This window comes from Lactuca saligna, chromosome 5 (genome assembly GCF_052625555.1).
Source record: "Lactuca saligna cultivar CGN05327 chromosome 5, ASM5262555v1, whole genome shotgun sequence".
Classification (NCBI taxonomy): domain Eukaryota; kingdom Viridiplantae; phylum Streptophyta; class Magnoliopsida; order Asterales; family Asteraceae; genus Lactuca; species Lactuca saligna.
In genome coordinates, this window is record NC_136421.1 from 268,932,564 (window position 1) to 268,950,986 (window position 18,423).

Here is an 18,423-nt window from a genome sequence, read left to right on the forward strand (position 1 = left end):
CTAGGAATCCAGAAGCATCTTGTGTAAATCCATCTTAATAAGAACATCTTTCATCTTCACTTAACATAAGGGAAATATGGTATTTCGATCCAACAACGGAATATCGTACTTCATCGAAGACATGATCACTTACTTGATAAAATGATCCCAATAAACTAATATTAAAACTTGGATGCTCTAATATCAATTGTAGCAAACAAAGAGGGTAAGATGCACTAAAACAAAAAAAAGCCCTAATGCATCAAACAACCTAGAAATCCGAATCACGAGAAAAATATTAATTCAAGAGGAATATGACTAAAATATCAAACCACAATCAATCACATGCAATGAAAAATACCAAGCAAATGGAAATCAAAGAGGCACAAATATTTACATGAAAAACCCAAATCGGAAAAAAAAACACGGCCAGAGTAAGTCGAGAGCCAATCCACTAAAATATTGCAGTGTTTACAGAGCTTGATTAAAGAGATTACAATGAGCTATAGTGATTTGGAGATAAAGAGTTGTGGAACAACCCAATTTTTTTACAACGAAAAATTTTCATTTTTAAATAATAGACATACTTGCATTACCCATAAATTTCACCACAATGGTTTTCAAATCCGCTTTTATTACAAATTGTTTAAAACATCAGAGTGTCCTAAAATGTAGTAGTAAAAGAAAGGTAGAGTGCACGCCGCACCATCACGCCTTGCCCTTGCCCTTGGGCTCAGATGAACCTGAAAAAAATCCACAAAAAGGTAAGCTTGGAAGCTCAGTGAGTTCCCCAGAGCACACCCACACATAAAGCATACAACATATCATACGAGCTAATCAACTATACAGAACTTGTAAGCCATGAATGCCAAACACATATGGAAGCACTGGAAACCCTCCATGGTCTTACACTGGGTGCCATGAGAATCTCCACATGGTCTTAGCCCAATGCCTCAGGAACCCCACGAGGTTTTTGATTTAGAATGCTAAGGAAACCCTCCAAGGTCTTACACCTAAGTGCCTCGGGAGCCCCCCCCCCCCCCCCCCCCCCCCCAAGGTCTTTGACCTAGGATGCCAAGGAAACCCTCCAAGGTCTTACACCTAAGTGCCTCGGGAACCCCCCTGAGGTCTCCATGCAAACATATAATCACATAGCATATCAAACATAGAATGACTAACACATATATCATAATCATATAATGGGCCGACCTTGGTGCCTTCGAACCATTGGTATGGTAAGGATACTCATCTCCATCTGCAGAATACCAAAGCTGCTCTCCTAACAATCTGAAATCTCGTGGGCTGGATGATAATATATATTAATTAATGTTAGATCCTTAAATTAATCAAAAGGGGAAGAACCCAAGTCCCACCTTATTCATGCGACCCAACTATTCTTTCTTTGATAATGGGTCCAAAGTCCAAGTCCGAATTTACTAATGGTCCTCTTGGCCCATTAAGGCCCACCCAAAAGTCCATGGCCCAAATCAAGAGTCATAGCCCATAATTCACAGAGTGTAGTCGGCCTAATAACCAAGATGAGGCCCAAAAGTTCGTCAGCCTAAAACAGAAACGGCCCAACCTGTCATGCGTACGCTCAACGTACCTTCCTGGTACGTGCATCGTACTGGGTTTTCAAGGGCTACACGCAGCGTACACTAAGTGCGCCCGACGTACGTTTGAGTTAAGCACTTTCTCCATTAAGTGCTTAATATCCCATTATTTTACGTCCAAAAGCTAGATCTGAGTTGCTTAACACGTCCTAAGGCATAAAGTTGCTAACTTTATGTCTTTGCGTGCCCCTTATTCCTCCAAAACCATCATTAAGACCTTTTCATGGTCCTTAGCTCATGCACAAGATCAATACTTCCACCAAGATCCTATTTTATGCCTTTAAATGACTAAAGGACCCTAGATCTGACTTTCTTATAAAATGGGGGGGGGGGGGGGGGGGGGCTTCAACTTGGCCAAAGGAGGTTCAAAGTTCATCAAAAGGGACCAACTTCAAAACCGTAGCTTGATCTAAAGAACAAAAATGAAAAATGCCATCTTTTTACCTCCAGAAGCTCTGAAAGATGATTATGAGGCAAGATCTTGAAGCACCCACATTATCCAAGCCTTCTTGACCAACCCTTCTTCTTGAAATGGACACTAAAAGGCCAAAATGCACACTTTTAAGGCTCAAAGATGATCTCTCAAGGTTTCTAGAAGTGTAATGACGTTCTAGGGCAGTGGAGGCTCTCTAGGGTTCGGTCCAAGGAGCTCAAGGTTGTTTATATAGGCCTCAAGTCCGAGAATTAGGGTGTTTGATCCCTGGCGCGTACGCCTAGTGTAGCTCAAGGTACGCCCAACGTACCTTCAATCATCCGCGACCAAAAGGACTTAGTACGCTAAGCGTACACTTAAGTACGCCCAACGTACTTAAGGGACTATTTATGCAACAGTTATAATTCTAAAGGTTTCAAGACATACCATAAATTTTGGATGTAACAAGTTGAAACCCTAGAAAATGTCGATCCATAAAATGGAAAGAACAAGAAGTCTTCAAACTTTCTCTTTTTCTTTCTCTCTCTCTCTCTCTCTCTCTCTCTCTCTTTCTCTTTCTCTTTCTCTCTCTCTCTCTCTCTCTCTCTCTCAAATCCAAATTCAATTGAGGTTAAAAGCAAAAAGTTTTTAGCAATTTGGCTAATTTGTCCCTTCAAGAATGAAATGTTTGCATTTCAGGAACAAGCCCTTTTTAGATATGAAAACATCCGTTTTAGACCTGAAACAACCATTTTAGAATTGACACCCTTTTTAGACCCAACATAACCAAGTTAGACCTAGATTGCTGAAAAGACAATATAGACCTTGAACTAACAACTCTTTTTATTCTTGTTATCTACTCTAAAACAACGAAATTTATCAAAAATCTCCTTTTATTATTGTTATCTACTGTAATGGTACTATTTCCCATTTTGATATTACTTTGGTTATTCGGATGTAATGGAAGGTTGATATGTATCGACCTCTCCTACTGCAAGTTGGTTGATACAAATCTTGATGCTTTGGTAAATTTAATTCTCTTTTGTAACTCTGATAGAATCTAGAATTTCTTTTTAGAGAGTATCTTAAGGTAGTTTGAGAACTTTAAGAGAACTTGTAGCACGGAAAAGTATCAGGACTATGAACTTTTTGTTGTTCTAACGAGACCCGTAATGATCTTTTGGTGTTTTATTTCATTGATAATCCCTGATCTTTTGGTATTTTATTTCATTAACAATCACTATGATATATTGGTTCTAGGAATCGACTTTTACTATTCATCCACATGTAAAACGTTAAGAATATGATATTAAATCAATGAAACCAATGACTATTAATTTTCTAGAATCAACCACTGATTCAAACGTATCACTACTCCTCAACCAACGACACCAACACTTTGCAGTTACGTCAGTGGGATAATTTTTTCTCTATGTTTGAATGTTCTTACGAAGGAGATGAAGGTAGGGGTGAGCATTTGGACCCATGGACCGGACCAGACCGGTGGACGGGACCCGAACTTGGACCCTATTTTGGACCCCTGGGGCCGGTTCACAATTCTAGGAATTGATCAAAATTGGTCTAGTTTTTTCACCGCTCCAGTCCGGCCAGTTCCTTGTAAAAACCGGTTTTTGGCCGGATTATTTAAAAAAAATCTTTATATATATATATATATATATATATATATATATATATATATATATATATATATATATATATATATATATATATATATATATATATATATATATATATATATATATCCATTTGATTTTAGCAAGAAAGTGTACAACTTTCTCCTATATCTTTGTTCTAAGTTCTAACTACACATTGCTATTCTTTATGTTTATCCCTGTTCTTTTAAGAAAAATGCTCTACAGACTAAAGTCACGTAAATAATATACACCTTTTGGCTTTTAATAATTGAACGAGCTTATGATAGATAAAATGATGAATGCTGATTTTTCTTTGTATGGGTTAATTGTTTTCTCCATTGTGGTGCTTATCAATTTTTTTGGTGCTTAAAATTTTTATAATGTACTTTAATATGGTTTTAAAGATATTGACATTACTTTTGCACTATTTTAAAGTTTTTGTTTTTTTTTTTTTTTTTTTTTTTTTTTTTTTTTTTTAAATACAACTTACTGTCAACGGTTTAAATGTGCTTATCAAATTTTTTTAATGCTAAATCTATTGTTTACTTAGTGAAATATTTTTAAATTACTAACCAAATTATCTATACTTCAACATTCAGATAGATCGTTGGCAAATAATTATCTTATTATCTTATATTTGTATTTTTGTTGTACTCCAATAGGAAGAAAAGATGATGATACCTTTCACAAACATACACAAGATTTCACTTCAAGCAAAAAGTTTGGTACATCTATATAGAATTCAGTACGGGATGTATTCGAGCAGGCATGCTAATTATATTGTATTTATTTTTACGAGAAACAAAAACATATTTATTTTTACGAGTTGTACCGTATTAAAACTAACAACATATTCGTTTTAACGAGTTATATCAAACCTAAAAACGTGTTGTACTATATGCATGTCAAGTTGTATCGCTCCAAGAACCAGAAAACATAGACCCAATAAACATTTTCTGATATGGTCCACAGTCCAAATATTTTCCAAAACTGGTCTGGTTTGGTCCATATGCTTACCCCTAGATGAAGGTATCTTAAGGTTATGGAGTCGCCGAAGGGATGAGTTATACTCCGGATTGTTATGTGGTGCGGTGTGAATGAGTTCTACATAATAAAATCAATAAGAAATATAATACTAAGAATAAAATTGTCTATTTATATAATTAAAATTATCATATTTAGTAATTAAAATTCAGTGTGCTACCAATTAGTCAATGTTTTCTAAATGTACTACCCCTTGGTTCAACACTCGCCTAAGGGAGGCGAAATTAGGGTTTCAAATCCCATGAAATCCTTAATGATCCTATAGGCATGGAAATCATCTTCTAATTTAAATGCAATGATAATATTATTTTAGTCATTGATAAATAACCTTCTAGAATTATATCTTATTTTTCCAAATAGAATTTTTTTAGGAAAAAACATCATAAATGGTTGATGTGGTTTCTCAAAATCTGAAGTTTAATCCCCGTGGTTTAAAAACGTCATAAATGGTCTCTGTGTTTTCAAAACTTTTGACGATTAGTCCTTATATCTAACATCGTTAACTTTTGTCCATTAACTAAAGGAAATTTTCGTCATTTCACTACCATAGGGACCATTTATGATGTTTTCACTTATTTAAAATAATAATAATAATATGCAAAATCTCTTTCTCTCTCTCTCTCTCTCTCTCTCTCTCTCTCTCTCCCTCCTCTCTCTCTCTCTCATCGCTGACGAGTTATCACCAATAATCCCTTGCTTATATTGAAAATGGGAATTTGGATATTCCGCTTGATCAATTGTTTGAGCTTGGTTTTATCCAAAGGGAATCCAAGACCCTAATCGATTTACATTTTGATTCATCACCTTATCAAAGCCAGAACCACCAACATCACCCCTCTAATCTTGTTATTTCTCTTTTCAATTGTCCTCTTCCTTACCCCTGCTCTTGCTTGTTCCCTAGTTTCTTTAGCAAGAGAGTGATGAATATACACACTTTTCCTAACTCCTCTATCAAGCTTTTTCTTCTCTTTGTTACTGCTAGAGGAAGTCGATTTTGCGTTACCTACTATAAGCACCCTATCTTCCCTAATTTCTCCATGGATTGATCATCAATTCCAGACATAACTTCACATTCTGATGTAGTAGATCCGTTGTTTGATAGACCAATGAGATTGCAAGTACGGTCTAACTGCTGGGGAGTAGATCTTGAATAACGACTTTTGATTTCACGAGCAGCCAGTCGGCAATATTGCTGGCCTTATCGAACCCAAGCATATCTTGCAACCTGAAGAATCTCTCTGCAACTTCTATCAGGTAAATTAGCCCATTGTTATTCCTCGTAATATTATGTATATAACCTGTAATAATTCTGAGTTCGAGAATTGTATGAATTTAGGTCACCTTTTTACAGTCCATGTACGCTTGAAGAAGGTTGGAATAGTGAGGGTGGGAAATGATCTTAGCTTAAAGAGATTTATCTTCGTTATGAAAGCTCATCACAGAAGGGTAATTACGAAATTTCTGGGTACCTCCACTTTCAATAGTATTGCCTCCTCCTCTCCCATATAAAGAAGTATTGGTGGTATCTGGGGAAAGAACCGATCCACCACCTGACCCGTATAAGAGAGTAGTAGTCTAGTAGATGGTGTGCCCATATTATTGCTGCTATTGTTCTATCTCATTTTTCCCATGTAATCTTCCACCACTCTTGCTCAAGAAAAACCCTACAGAACAAGAGTTCGGGAGAGAAAGAAAGGATCGATGAAGCAGAAAACGAAAAACCCTAATCAAATTGTAAATTGAAGAAGGCAAATTATTGTTCTTTTGTTGATGTTTGATGAAAGTCGAAATCAAATAACTTAAGAGTGAATCTTAAAACCCATAGAAGACAGATGTTTTATTCTCTTTGTATCATACAAGGAAAGCAGTACAAGTGAGGGAAGACCAGCCTTGTTAATAAGGAGAGAGAGGGGCCAATTTGTATATGATTTTATTTTTTTAAATAAGTGAAAACATCTTAAATGGTCCTTGTGGTAGTGAAATGATGAAAATGCCCTTCAGTTAACGGACAAAAGTTAACGGTGTTAGCAATAAGGACCAATCGTCAAAAGTTTTGAAAACACAGGGACCATCTATGATATTTTTAAACCACGGGGACTAAACTTCAGATTTTGAGAAACCACGGGGACCATTTATGATGTTTTTTCTTCTTGTAGGCATAATTAATTATTTTGCATAAATTAATTCCTAAATATTTATTAATATTAAATTAATTTCTAGTTAGTTATTAGGCATATAATAAATAATAAAATAATTTTCCTTTTTTTAATTTATCAGCTTTTTCTTAATTTTCATATTGGGTCAAGCGTGTAACCCGTATAGGTACATGCAAACCAATTTGTGTGTTACCACCATGTTGTGATGAAACTTATCTATAAACGGTGTCTAATTCGCCATTCTTAGCATGCTATCACGTATCAAATTTCCAAGATAGGTGAAGGGTAGGCAACCCTCAATACAAAGTATCAAGGAGGCCAAATCCTTAGCCTCTTGCTTTTGAACTCTAAATACCTATAACTCTACTCTTTAACAAGTTGACTTTGAGCCTGTAGCTAATGTGGAAACACCTTAAAACCTGCATGGATTTAAGACATTAAAACAATATCACTCCCACAGAAAAAAGTGTCATCTATGAATTGAAATATGGAAAGGTTAGGCCTGTTTTTAGGAAGGCTAACCCCTTTGTCAAGGCCCTTTTCTAAGGCTTCCTCCATAGCCACATCTAATGGTCACTTTAAGTTTAATTTTTTTTTTTCCAGTATGCTTTCTACATCCCACTTTCTAGATATTGCTCGTGATGCTTCTACTACTAGGAGTCTTATCACAAAAGTTTGTGTTGAACAAAACAAAAGGTTTCATCCTTGATGGTGCGAGGTGTCACAATCTTGTGGGGTGAACAAATTCCTAAAAAAGCATGTCGGATTAAAGATCATTTGTTCCAATTTTTGCATCCTCATTGCTAAAACAATGGTGTAATTAACCCTTTAGCAAACATGTAAATTCTACTCTTCTTCTAATTAACTTCTAGACAGTTTTATATCTATTTTCTATTAGAATTACAGTTTCCGAATAACAATAAAACTTGGACAATTTATTGGATCATGTATAAATACTTTCCAAAAATTGTAATTTGAATTTATTCCTATGATTGCAAAAAAATAAAATTGTAGGATAATCCAAGGAAATAAATCAAATTACAAGAGTAATCTGATTTGCAAACACATTATATATTTGTTGTGTTTTGTGTATGTGAGACAAAATTTCGGTAGAATGACAATGCAATTTTCTATGACACCATCAATATATAAAGAAGATGCTAGTTTAATTTAGTTATTTTTGGAGGAAAAAGTCACAATTGTTCCCAACAGTAGTGATGATTAATTTTGGTAGGAAATCGTGTCCGGGTCAGTGCTTTAAGATAACGATTTGGTTTCAGGCAGGGGCATTGCCCCTTCGACCCTGCTAGGGGTGATTCCCAGTGGAACCCCACTAGGGGCTCTATCCCGAACCTTTGTGCTTCCGAGTTTGTATTTGTGACATTCCCTATTTTTCCAAACCGAAAAAAACTTTTCTTTATGCTTTCAAAAACCATAACATCTTTGTTCATGGAAAATCCTAGTATAATAATATATTTTGCGAAAATTGTTTCATTTTATAAAAATATATTTAGTAAAGATGGTGTTTCAACATACAAAAACTCTAAGGATCTCATAATCAATACACAACATATGTTATAACATAAAGACTTACAACTTTGAACACTATTGCAGGTCTTCTTTTTAATCACCCAACATCCTATTCAAATCTAGTCTTAACATTGCTACCTGTGATGCATGTAAATGGAGGTAGGTTAGGAAATGTGGTAAGATACATAGGGTTTTCAATGTTATTATGATAATAACCTATAATCAATAAACCTACAAAACCAACTGTTATCAAACAACACAATATACATGTCTATAAGGAATTTTACCCTTAGTTACTCATCCTGTCGATCTACATATATTAATCATATAATAATGATCTTATAAGATCTATCTTGAAGGATCACTATAAACAACGATTTAACAATACTACTTTGGGGAGTCCATGGCAGCAGGTGTTAGTCAATAAAGACAACCATGGGGGGGGGGGGGGTAAAGTACATGAAGGAGACTACGATCCTTTTTCATTGGGCTAGTATGATTCATGAACCCCATAATACCTAGTTTAGTCAGGGGTGGCCATCTATACTCCGTTGGATGACTCAGACATACCTAGCAATGGTCTAACACATGCATCCTATCTGGTTATCTAAAAGGAGGGGGAATACTGATATAGAACTCTAGTACGTACCCATACCTCACCAAATCATCAGTATCCTTCAACAAAGTTCTACTCTCTATTCCCATCTCACACATACCCTTGATATGATGCTACCCAATATCCAAACTTAATTGAATTAAGCGTCGTGTTTAGGTCGCAGGGTAGAACTAAAAAAGATTACAATATGCGTAATTAAGACAAAATTCCTACATATGTAATATCTTTACATTATATGATATAACTAACATCATTTTAACTTATCTCGAACTAAACTTTCTTTATAAGCCTTTAGTATATAACTATTCCAGATTATAATGCTCATAATCAACACAAATCTCCTGCCTATGTAATATCTTTACAATGCAGGGTATAACTAATATTCTCCCAACTTAAAAATTATTTATAAGTCTTATTTCATTACTATGCAAGATTATAATGCCAATATATATATATATATATATATATATATATATATATATATATATATATATATATATATAGAAACTGTTTTCTTATTTATAGCATAATATCACAATACACTATAGGACTATAGTTTTATCTAACTTAGCCGGATTAATTTTTTTTCTATGTCTTAGATTGAAACTTGATGTGATGATAATCTTTATAATCATAATTTCAATACTAACCATATCCAGACAACACCATCATAATTCGGTGTATATATCTAAAACAAAATATCAAGTGTTTAATACGCATTAATCTTTTTATGTAGTAATATTCTTTAAGATTATCATATAGTAATACCATATATTCACTTAACATGTATATAACCATATTTGGTTCAAACAATGCATTTATCAAATATTTGTTTAACATATATTCCAGATAATAAACACATTATTTTACGTATAAACTTTTAACAAATATTTAATACTTTTAACAAATATTTGTAATAAAACCATGTTTATGAAAATGACTATGCAATCACCTGATATAGGTTAAAGACTCGCGGGAAAGTCAGCTCTTTGACTGACACTTTAGATTTCCCTTTAAAGCGACCTAAACACAAATATTACTAAGTCTTAATATTCATTCGTATTTATAAAGTTTAATCGTTATAATGTTTTTCTTAGATTTATCAATAATCCTAAAAGAAATATTGACTTATAGCTGATAAGAATCAACCATGTTAGATCGTATCGGAGGTAAGATCTGTTTGACTTATAAATATGTACTATTTGGAAAATTCACTTTAACCACCTCACAAATCTAGCCTAGATATCATTCCCGTAAGTCGATCGACAAGTATAATGACTGTTATTACTGATAAATCTTGTTTATAAATTTGTAATAATGACTATGGACATAACTATAAATTGTACTTAAAGCGTAAGTGCAACTTAACTTACTTGATTTTATGATAGAAGTTCGGAAAGTTCATGGGCAAAAATTTGACATCGAATACTTTTTTTGACGGGCTTTATATCATATTAACACTTCATCGTGAACATTTCATGGCTCAAAAGGCCAAAACTTTAAAGAGAGAAAGAGTTTCTAGAGAGAGGAATTCGGATGAGCAAGGAAATGAGAAGAGTGACACTCCATTTATAGGAGACTGAACATACACGTCCTTTGAGTATGGACCATGTTTTGTTTATATCTTCCGCGTACAAGCTCCATGTTTGACTTTCTTTATGTCACCGAATTTGTATCGACGAGTACAACAACTTTCATTTAGACTTATTGGCTAATTCTCATTCGATCTCAACTTTACAAATCTATATCGAATTTGCTATGTCTGAATAGTAGGGACCAAGTTCCATCCATATCATTCGCGTATGAGCTTCGTTCTCGATGTTATCTATATCGATAGATTCGTAATTTCATGGACATCAACTTTTGTGTAGATAATTTTGTCTAACGAGCGACCGATATTTATTCCGTACTCTATGACACATACTTTATACCATATTGTTAAGAAAAATTATAATTTCCTCATACGAAATCAGACTTAGGCGTTTTTTATATACACACTTTCCTTTTTACGATTACTACAAATTTCATTTAAATCACTTAGACTAATAAGCAACCTATTTCTGATTCACTTTTTATGAAACACGTTGTCATGTTAGCTTGAAGGCGAAAATTAGAAAAATCATAACTTCCTCATACAAAGTCAGATTTAGGCGTTGTTTATACTCGCAGAATTGTTATTACAATTACTACAAATTTTGTTAAGATTATTTATCCTAAATAATCTTTTATTTTTCATGTTATTTTATCATTTACGATGAATTTTATATTTTGGTTTTCTATAATTAATATTATACAATAATAATATTTGTTTATATATCGAGTAAACGATAAATATTATTAGCTAGTAATACATATGAAGAACAATTACTATAATCAATGCTTTAATTGTTCGATAAAATGTATAATAATAATTATTATTATTATTATACTCTAAACATTTAACCCCAATTTGTGGGTGTTACAATATTAGTTATATGTTAGAGTTAAGAAGGGTTAGGATGGAAATATGGATTCCCTATGGATCACTCATGTTTGTTTTCCGAATTGATATTTCTACCATATGTCCGAGTTACAATAAATTATGTCACACCCCCAAACCAAGGATGGCGGAAACGTCCGGGGGTGGAGGACTTCATGTATAGTATCATAACCACAATTTCAATAGTAATTTAAGCAAACACAACCAACATATATATAATTGAAAAAGTTACATCACTTGCATGAATTACATGTTTCAAAATCAATTACAATATGTTGACAAAATATGAAAAGTTTGACACCTTAGCGTCCCATCCTCAAAAGCACTTGATTACCTGTTTAGTGATTTCCTGAGAATACAAGTTGTTTGAAAAGTGTCAACACAAAAGTTGGCGAGTTCATAAGTTTTTGCTATAAAACTTAATAGAAGTCTTTCTCATGTAAATGTCGCATTTGTTTCAGAAAAATCCAATATTTTCCTTAAAATCCGTATAATGTAGCCTTATGACCAAAGACCAAAATGTATAAGAAATCATTCTTACTTAGTAGAAATGTCATGAGTTTGAATTGATATAAAAAGTGAATTTAAATCAACCTAAAATCTACTTAGGTTTTATGAAATCCCGTAAACTTTATGAATTGTTATCTCCCTATGTGAGTCGCTATAATCATACTATGACTATGTGAACCTGCCACGACGTTTCTCAAGCGTCACGAAAATGAAATGACATTTGTCACCCGTAGACCTGCAGGTCCCACTGTAGCTAGCAGCAAGGTGTGGGGTGTCAAACCCAATATAGATCTATATATAAGTATCACGTTCTCCCTCCAGGAGACTCTGATTATAACTACCAAGAATTATATTCCGCACTCGGACGTATGGAAAAAGAGAATGTCTCACAATTTAGGGTAACAAGTTTACGTATAATGTGTGTGAGTGTAAACCTTTTCTGTATGAATGTACTCTTTTAGTACGAGTGTGTTATGCGATATATCATAAACTATACCTATTTTAGTTCATCTAAAACGTTTGTAATATGTAAGAACTCTTTTATGGGTATGTATTAGTGTTATGAATTTATTAAACTATACTTTTTATAGTTTAATATACGTGTTCTAAAATGAATGAATAATATTTATTATGAATGACTTAGTTTCAGTTCATGATGATAAACTAATAAAGAAACACATTCAATAATTAAAACTTATGATTATACACTTTGCTCAACATAATACAAAGTGTTATGATATTTACATGTTGTTGGCTAACTTTATCCATTCTGCACTGTTTTGGAAAAATCATAGAAAAATCATACGAAGTCGAAAACTAGATCCGTAAATTCTGAGAGTTCATAAAATGTGTCTAGTTTACTCATAATTTTTATCACGATTTTTAATGACCTCCAACTTGGGTGAAAAAGTCCATAATCACAGACTGGTCCGGATTGTTGTTTGAAATGATAGGCAGTTTTGTAAAAATCACCATAAATTGTAGAAAAATCGTATAGAGATGTGCAAGTAGTCATTTTAAAGATAAGAACTTGAACTATTTGCACCTTGTACAGTTTTGAAAACAAAAATGTTTAAGATGCCCAAAACAGTCCGTGAATGGAGTTGAACTTTTCTGATGAAGACTGTTAGAAAAGTTTAGTTATGTTCTTGGTGTTTTAACTTGTATTCCCCCCCCCCCCCCCCCCTAAAAACTTGAGAAAACATGAAAATGTAGGGGTATGAACTCACCTTAAGTGATTTCAGTAGATGATTGTTGAAGAATGGAAGTGTTTAACTCAAGAACACTTGGAGATGCCTTGAAGATTTTCGAGAATCTAACATGATAGTTATGGAGTTTGTGTAAGCAATTAATGATTTGAGTAGAATGAAGTGTAATAATCAAAAGGAGGATGAATTATACTTACTAATAGTGGAAGAACACTTGAAAATCAGCCTTGAATCTCGAATTTGGTGGAGAAAAAGTATGAGAGAAAAGTGGTGTTTGATACTTAGTGAAAGGAGAGCAAATGAGAGAAATGAGGAGAGAGGATGTTTGTTCCAGCACTAAAAACGTGGGAATGAGTGGAAATTGAGTGTAAGGGACATTGAAGTGACCTAGGTAAGGTGGGGAGGTGTGGCTGGTCATAAAGTGGGTGTGGGGTGGTTGCTTGTGACATAAGTTAAGGCAAAGTCAACACTCCACCTCTTTGTACTTTACCCACTAACTTTTATTATTTGAATAAAGATTTTCATGAAAATATGATTAAATTGTGAATATTTAGGGTTCATTATGTTAAAATATAATTTTGGGTGAAAATCCCGCGTTAAAATAATTAAAAACGGGCCTTAAACGCAAAACTACACGAAAACCGGGAAGAAAAGCATTCCTAGCGAGACCTCTCGGTCCTAGGCCGAGGTTCGGTCCTTGCTGAGGACTGTAGCCGGAAACGAAGCGAGGCGAGGAAGCGAGAGGGGGCGAACCGGAAGTGAGAGGCGAAGGCGAGAGGTTCGGTCCGGAGATAAGAGGCGAAGATGGTCAGACCCGAAATGAGCCGAATGAACAGTAAATGAACAGTACCTTCGGGTTTGGGTGGTGCGCGAGGTTCGGTCCTCTTGTGCTCGGGTTCGGTTCCTACTGAGCTCGGGTTCGGTTCCTCCTGGGCTCGGGTTCGGTTCCTCCTGAGCTCGGGTTCGGTTCCTCCTGGGCTCAGGTTCGGTTCTGAGAGGACCTTCGGGTCCTAAGAGGCTTCTCTCTTATAAGGAGGTTTCGGTTCCTAAGGTCCATTTTTCTCGTTTTTACCCCGTTTTAAGCCGTTTTTGACCTGGTTAAGGGTCGGGATGGCCCGAAAGACTATAAAAAGTCCAAGGAACTTTTGAGAGAGATTTGGGAGAGATTTCACATGCTTGGAGGGATTTGGGAGAAATCTGACATTCTTGGAGAGATTACTCATACAAAGAGATATTTGAGAGAGATTTCACATACTTGGAGGGATTTGACATTCTTAGAGAGATTCCTCATACAAAGAGATATTTGAGAGAGATTTCACATACTTGGAGAGATTTGACATAGAGAGAGAGAGATAGAGTGAAAACGATTGAGAGAGGTTCCTTGTGTGACAATTATGAGTGTTTGGCTCTGCAACGCAAGGTTCTTGAGCCTCATTAAGTCATGATTAAGGATCCTACACACTCCCGCTGAGTATGCAAGATGGTTTTATCAGTTTAATTCATTGATTAGCACTAAGGCTCAGGAAATTTTAACACAAGATTTTTTCCCAAGTGATGTTTTCCCATTAATATAACGAGTTATACAGTATGTACATAACACAAACCCTAATACACAGGGTTTAAATCGAGTTGACCGGTTTGACTTGATGACTTGACTTGACTCTAGATTGACGATTGTCACAAATTCTGTCTAAGATAATCCAAAGGGACACTTATGAATCTAGACATAAAAATACAAGTCAAATCGCTAGAAGAATTCTGAATTCGTCAGAGAAGATAGAGAGCAGAGAAAAGTGTGTTGTGGGTCAAAGAGACGAGATGTATTTATACTTTACAGTTATGATTTTCGTCTTCGTAATTAGTCAAGTAATATTGAAATTAGTGGTATGATCAATAGTTTCCAAAACTAATGAAGTTTGTCAATTTTACCATAATCATCCACTGAAATTATACCATAATCTTTAAAATTCAAATTTCCAAAACTAGATTAGTCGTATCTATACTTGACAACACGACCACCGCTACGGCTCTATCCCTTGAACACTGCAAGGGGGCACGATCCCTTTGACCTCCGTCATTTTATCGTACCGACTTATAATTTAATCTTATATATGCGTGCGTTCCGCATATACCAAACATATAATATAAAGTACAAACTATAAACCCTTGTTAGATATTAGTTTCAGTTTTACAAAATGTCTAGTATCACTAAAAACTCCAACAACCCGAGTGTGCATTTCACACCCCTGTCTCAAAATACACCTAAATGGAAACTCAACTTATCTAAAATAAAATATTGACTATTGTAACGTTCGGGTTTCGGGGCTAAGCATTTTTGACAATGTAATAGTCTAGGTCAACTATTGTAACTCTTTTTGAAGTAATAAAGATGAAATATTTTAGTATTATGTGAATTTATGTGTATTTATGTGCTTATTATTTAATTATAAATGTATAATCAATAAAGAATAAAAATAAGCGTCAAAATTAAAGTGTGAGATAAGCCCAATATCTTTATATAAAGTTGTAGTGGTCGAAACAAGGATTCCGGGGATATAAAGAACGCCGAAATCCGAGTTATAACGAAGAAGTTATGACACGTTGAAGTTTCGTGATGGAACCGACATACTACCGGGAAGTGTGAATAGTAAATTTATGATAGAATGAGATTTAGCCTTAGCGACCTAAACGAGAATCGAAGATCTCGTTAATAGTAGCGTAATGAGAAAAAGATGGGCGAAAACGGACGTCGGATGAAGAAGTTATGAATTTTTAACGGACCAATCATGTCCCGGCCTGTTAATAATATAAGTCTTAAAATAAAGTCAAAATTAGCCGACAGAGTCTAAACGAAAGTTGTAGAGTACGTTCCCACCTTCGCGTGGATATAAAGAACGTCATAAATGGAGCTCTTATGCGAAAGTTATGATTTTTAGAAGTCGGGAAGCAAAAAGTGTGAATCTGCGAGAAAGGTGATGACGTGGCTGCATCTGAGCCGTCGCTTGCTGACCACGGTGCTCGCTTCAGATGATGACACGGCGCTTCGCTATGCCCCGCGTCCGAGGTCAAGTACGCCCTACATACGTTCGCTTCTTATCTCCTCCGGTGTGCGAGACAGCTGGATCCAGGTGGCGCCCTTATCTGAGGAACGCCCAATGTAGCCAAGGATTACGCCCAGTGTAATCCGAGGCCTCACTGGGTATAAAAGGGGGGCGAGGGTCTCCGAGTTTTTGACACTATTCTCCTTCTCTCTCTAAAAGACTTTCTCTCTCTAAGGGTTTTAATCCTCCCCTAAGCCTAGGTGATCCCCTAACACCCTAAGGAAGCCTCGAGGCTCCCGGAGTCTCGAGAAAAAGAGTCTTTCGGCTTCGAAATGCTGCTCCAAATAAAGTCCGATTTTCTTTAAAATTCGCTGTAAGTGAGCTACGCTTACGCAATTTTTATATAGCTTTCAAATAATTATTGTAATGTTATTAGGTCCTTCAAATAATTATTTGGGCTATTATTATGAGTTATATTGAGTGTTATTTAACGCTTATATAATAATAATAATAATAATAATAATAATAATAATAATAATAGCTAGACTATTAATTAGTCGCGGTTGACATTAGACTAAACCCTAATGGTATTGATACTAGGTTTTATCGAAGAAAAATTGTTTTGAGAGTATCGAAGTGCTGTCCGAGTGTTGAGTCACCACCTTTCAAGTGAGTGCATAGTTACTTTCAGCTTACACATAGATATGAAGTATTTTATATAAATTACGTGTTGTGTGTGCATATTATCAGTACACTTGCTATCTATGCTGGATGAACAAATTTATACATGTTTTAAATGATTTAAACTGTATATGTATTTTATATCTACAAAATATGTTGGGTAAAACATGGGTAGATGTAATCGTTGCTGTGTGACAAAATAAAATAATGAGAGGCCTCGTTATAGATGTTATTGACGATTCAGTCATCTAGCGGAGTATAGATGACAACCACGGACTATTCTAGACAGTCCAGTGGAACACTAGCAGGCTCGCAACCTGTAGGTGTTTATTTGAACTATGTGCTCACCAGGTGTACTCCATCCCCCACATGGTTGCCTTAAGGACATTTATTGCTGAAGAATCCCCTTAGCAGTAGTGTCCATCCCGATGATAGTCCATAGACTAGGTCCCTTGTGTTAGATGTCTTAGGCATGTAAAGTGAGGATAACGGGAACGAGTAATTGGGTTTGTTTGGTTTGATAAAGTTAATAAACTTATTTATTATGTGCTCACTAGGCTCCCAAGCCTAACCCACTCAGTTTTTTGTATTACAGGTAGTGGCGCATGAGCATAGATGTGATGTATTAGGATGAGAGATTAATGGATTTTAGGCCTGTAAATACGGAATAATGTAGTAAGGCCTATGTTGTATTGTTTATACTTATGTACTGTATCGAACATGACATCCCGAGTCTTTTTAATGAAATACATTTATATGGAAATGCTTTTGATAAATCTTTATCATATTTTGTTTTGGGACAAATTCCGCAACTCTTTTATAAAAATGTTACTCTGATTTTGAAATAAAGTATAAATAAAACCGGTCTTTTCTGGCCGTGATTTTGGGGATGTCACAACTATACTAATTATAAATGTGTTGATAACATTAAAATTTTTAATGACCAGCATTTTCGGTCGTTAAAATTTTTTATGTACATAAATATTTTTATTCAAAGTTTTAGCCGTGATTTCCTAAACCAACCTAAGAAATTTGAATTACAAATTTATTAACCGCAAATTGCAAAACTTTAGAACCATATACATATAATGTGCCGAGCTAGTTATATATTATATTTAACATTTTAGATATCTTTCTAGGCTAATCATGGCATGCACGTAAAGCATTGAAAATAACAATGCTTATTGTCACCAAACATTGAGCATCGTTGTATATATGGATGCATTTTAAAAATGATAATGCCTTAGTGAATAAGAGCTCAAATAGTTACTTTTTCTCTGTTGGAGAAAAATGGAAATGCATTGGCGAATGCATTCAATCATGTGTTGATGACTTGGAGTTGAGTTGTAACATATGCATGCGTGCCCTCATCTTTTGTCTTTCAACACTTTCAAGGCCATGGTCGAGGAAGAAGTTCACAGCCAAGTATTAAACGACGAACCAGCAGAACCTACTTCGAAGATTTTAAGGTTCGCATATATATTCATAAAAAAGGCATT

The 18,423-nt window shown here is 34.9% G+C and overlaps 1 pseudogene; it reads right to left on the reverse strand.

The window, feature by feature from the left end:
- Nucleotides 1-4,285: 4,285 nt before the first annotated feature.
- Nucleotides 4,286-6,059, reverse strand: LOC145046648 (transcription factor TCP18-like; annotated as a pseudogene).
- Between the last annotated feature and the right edge of the window lie 12,364 nt (nucleotides 6,060-18,423).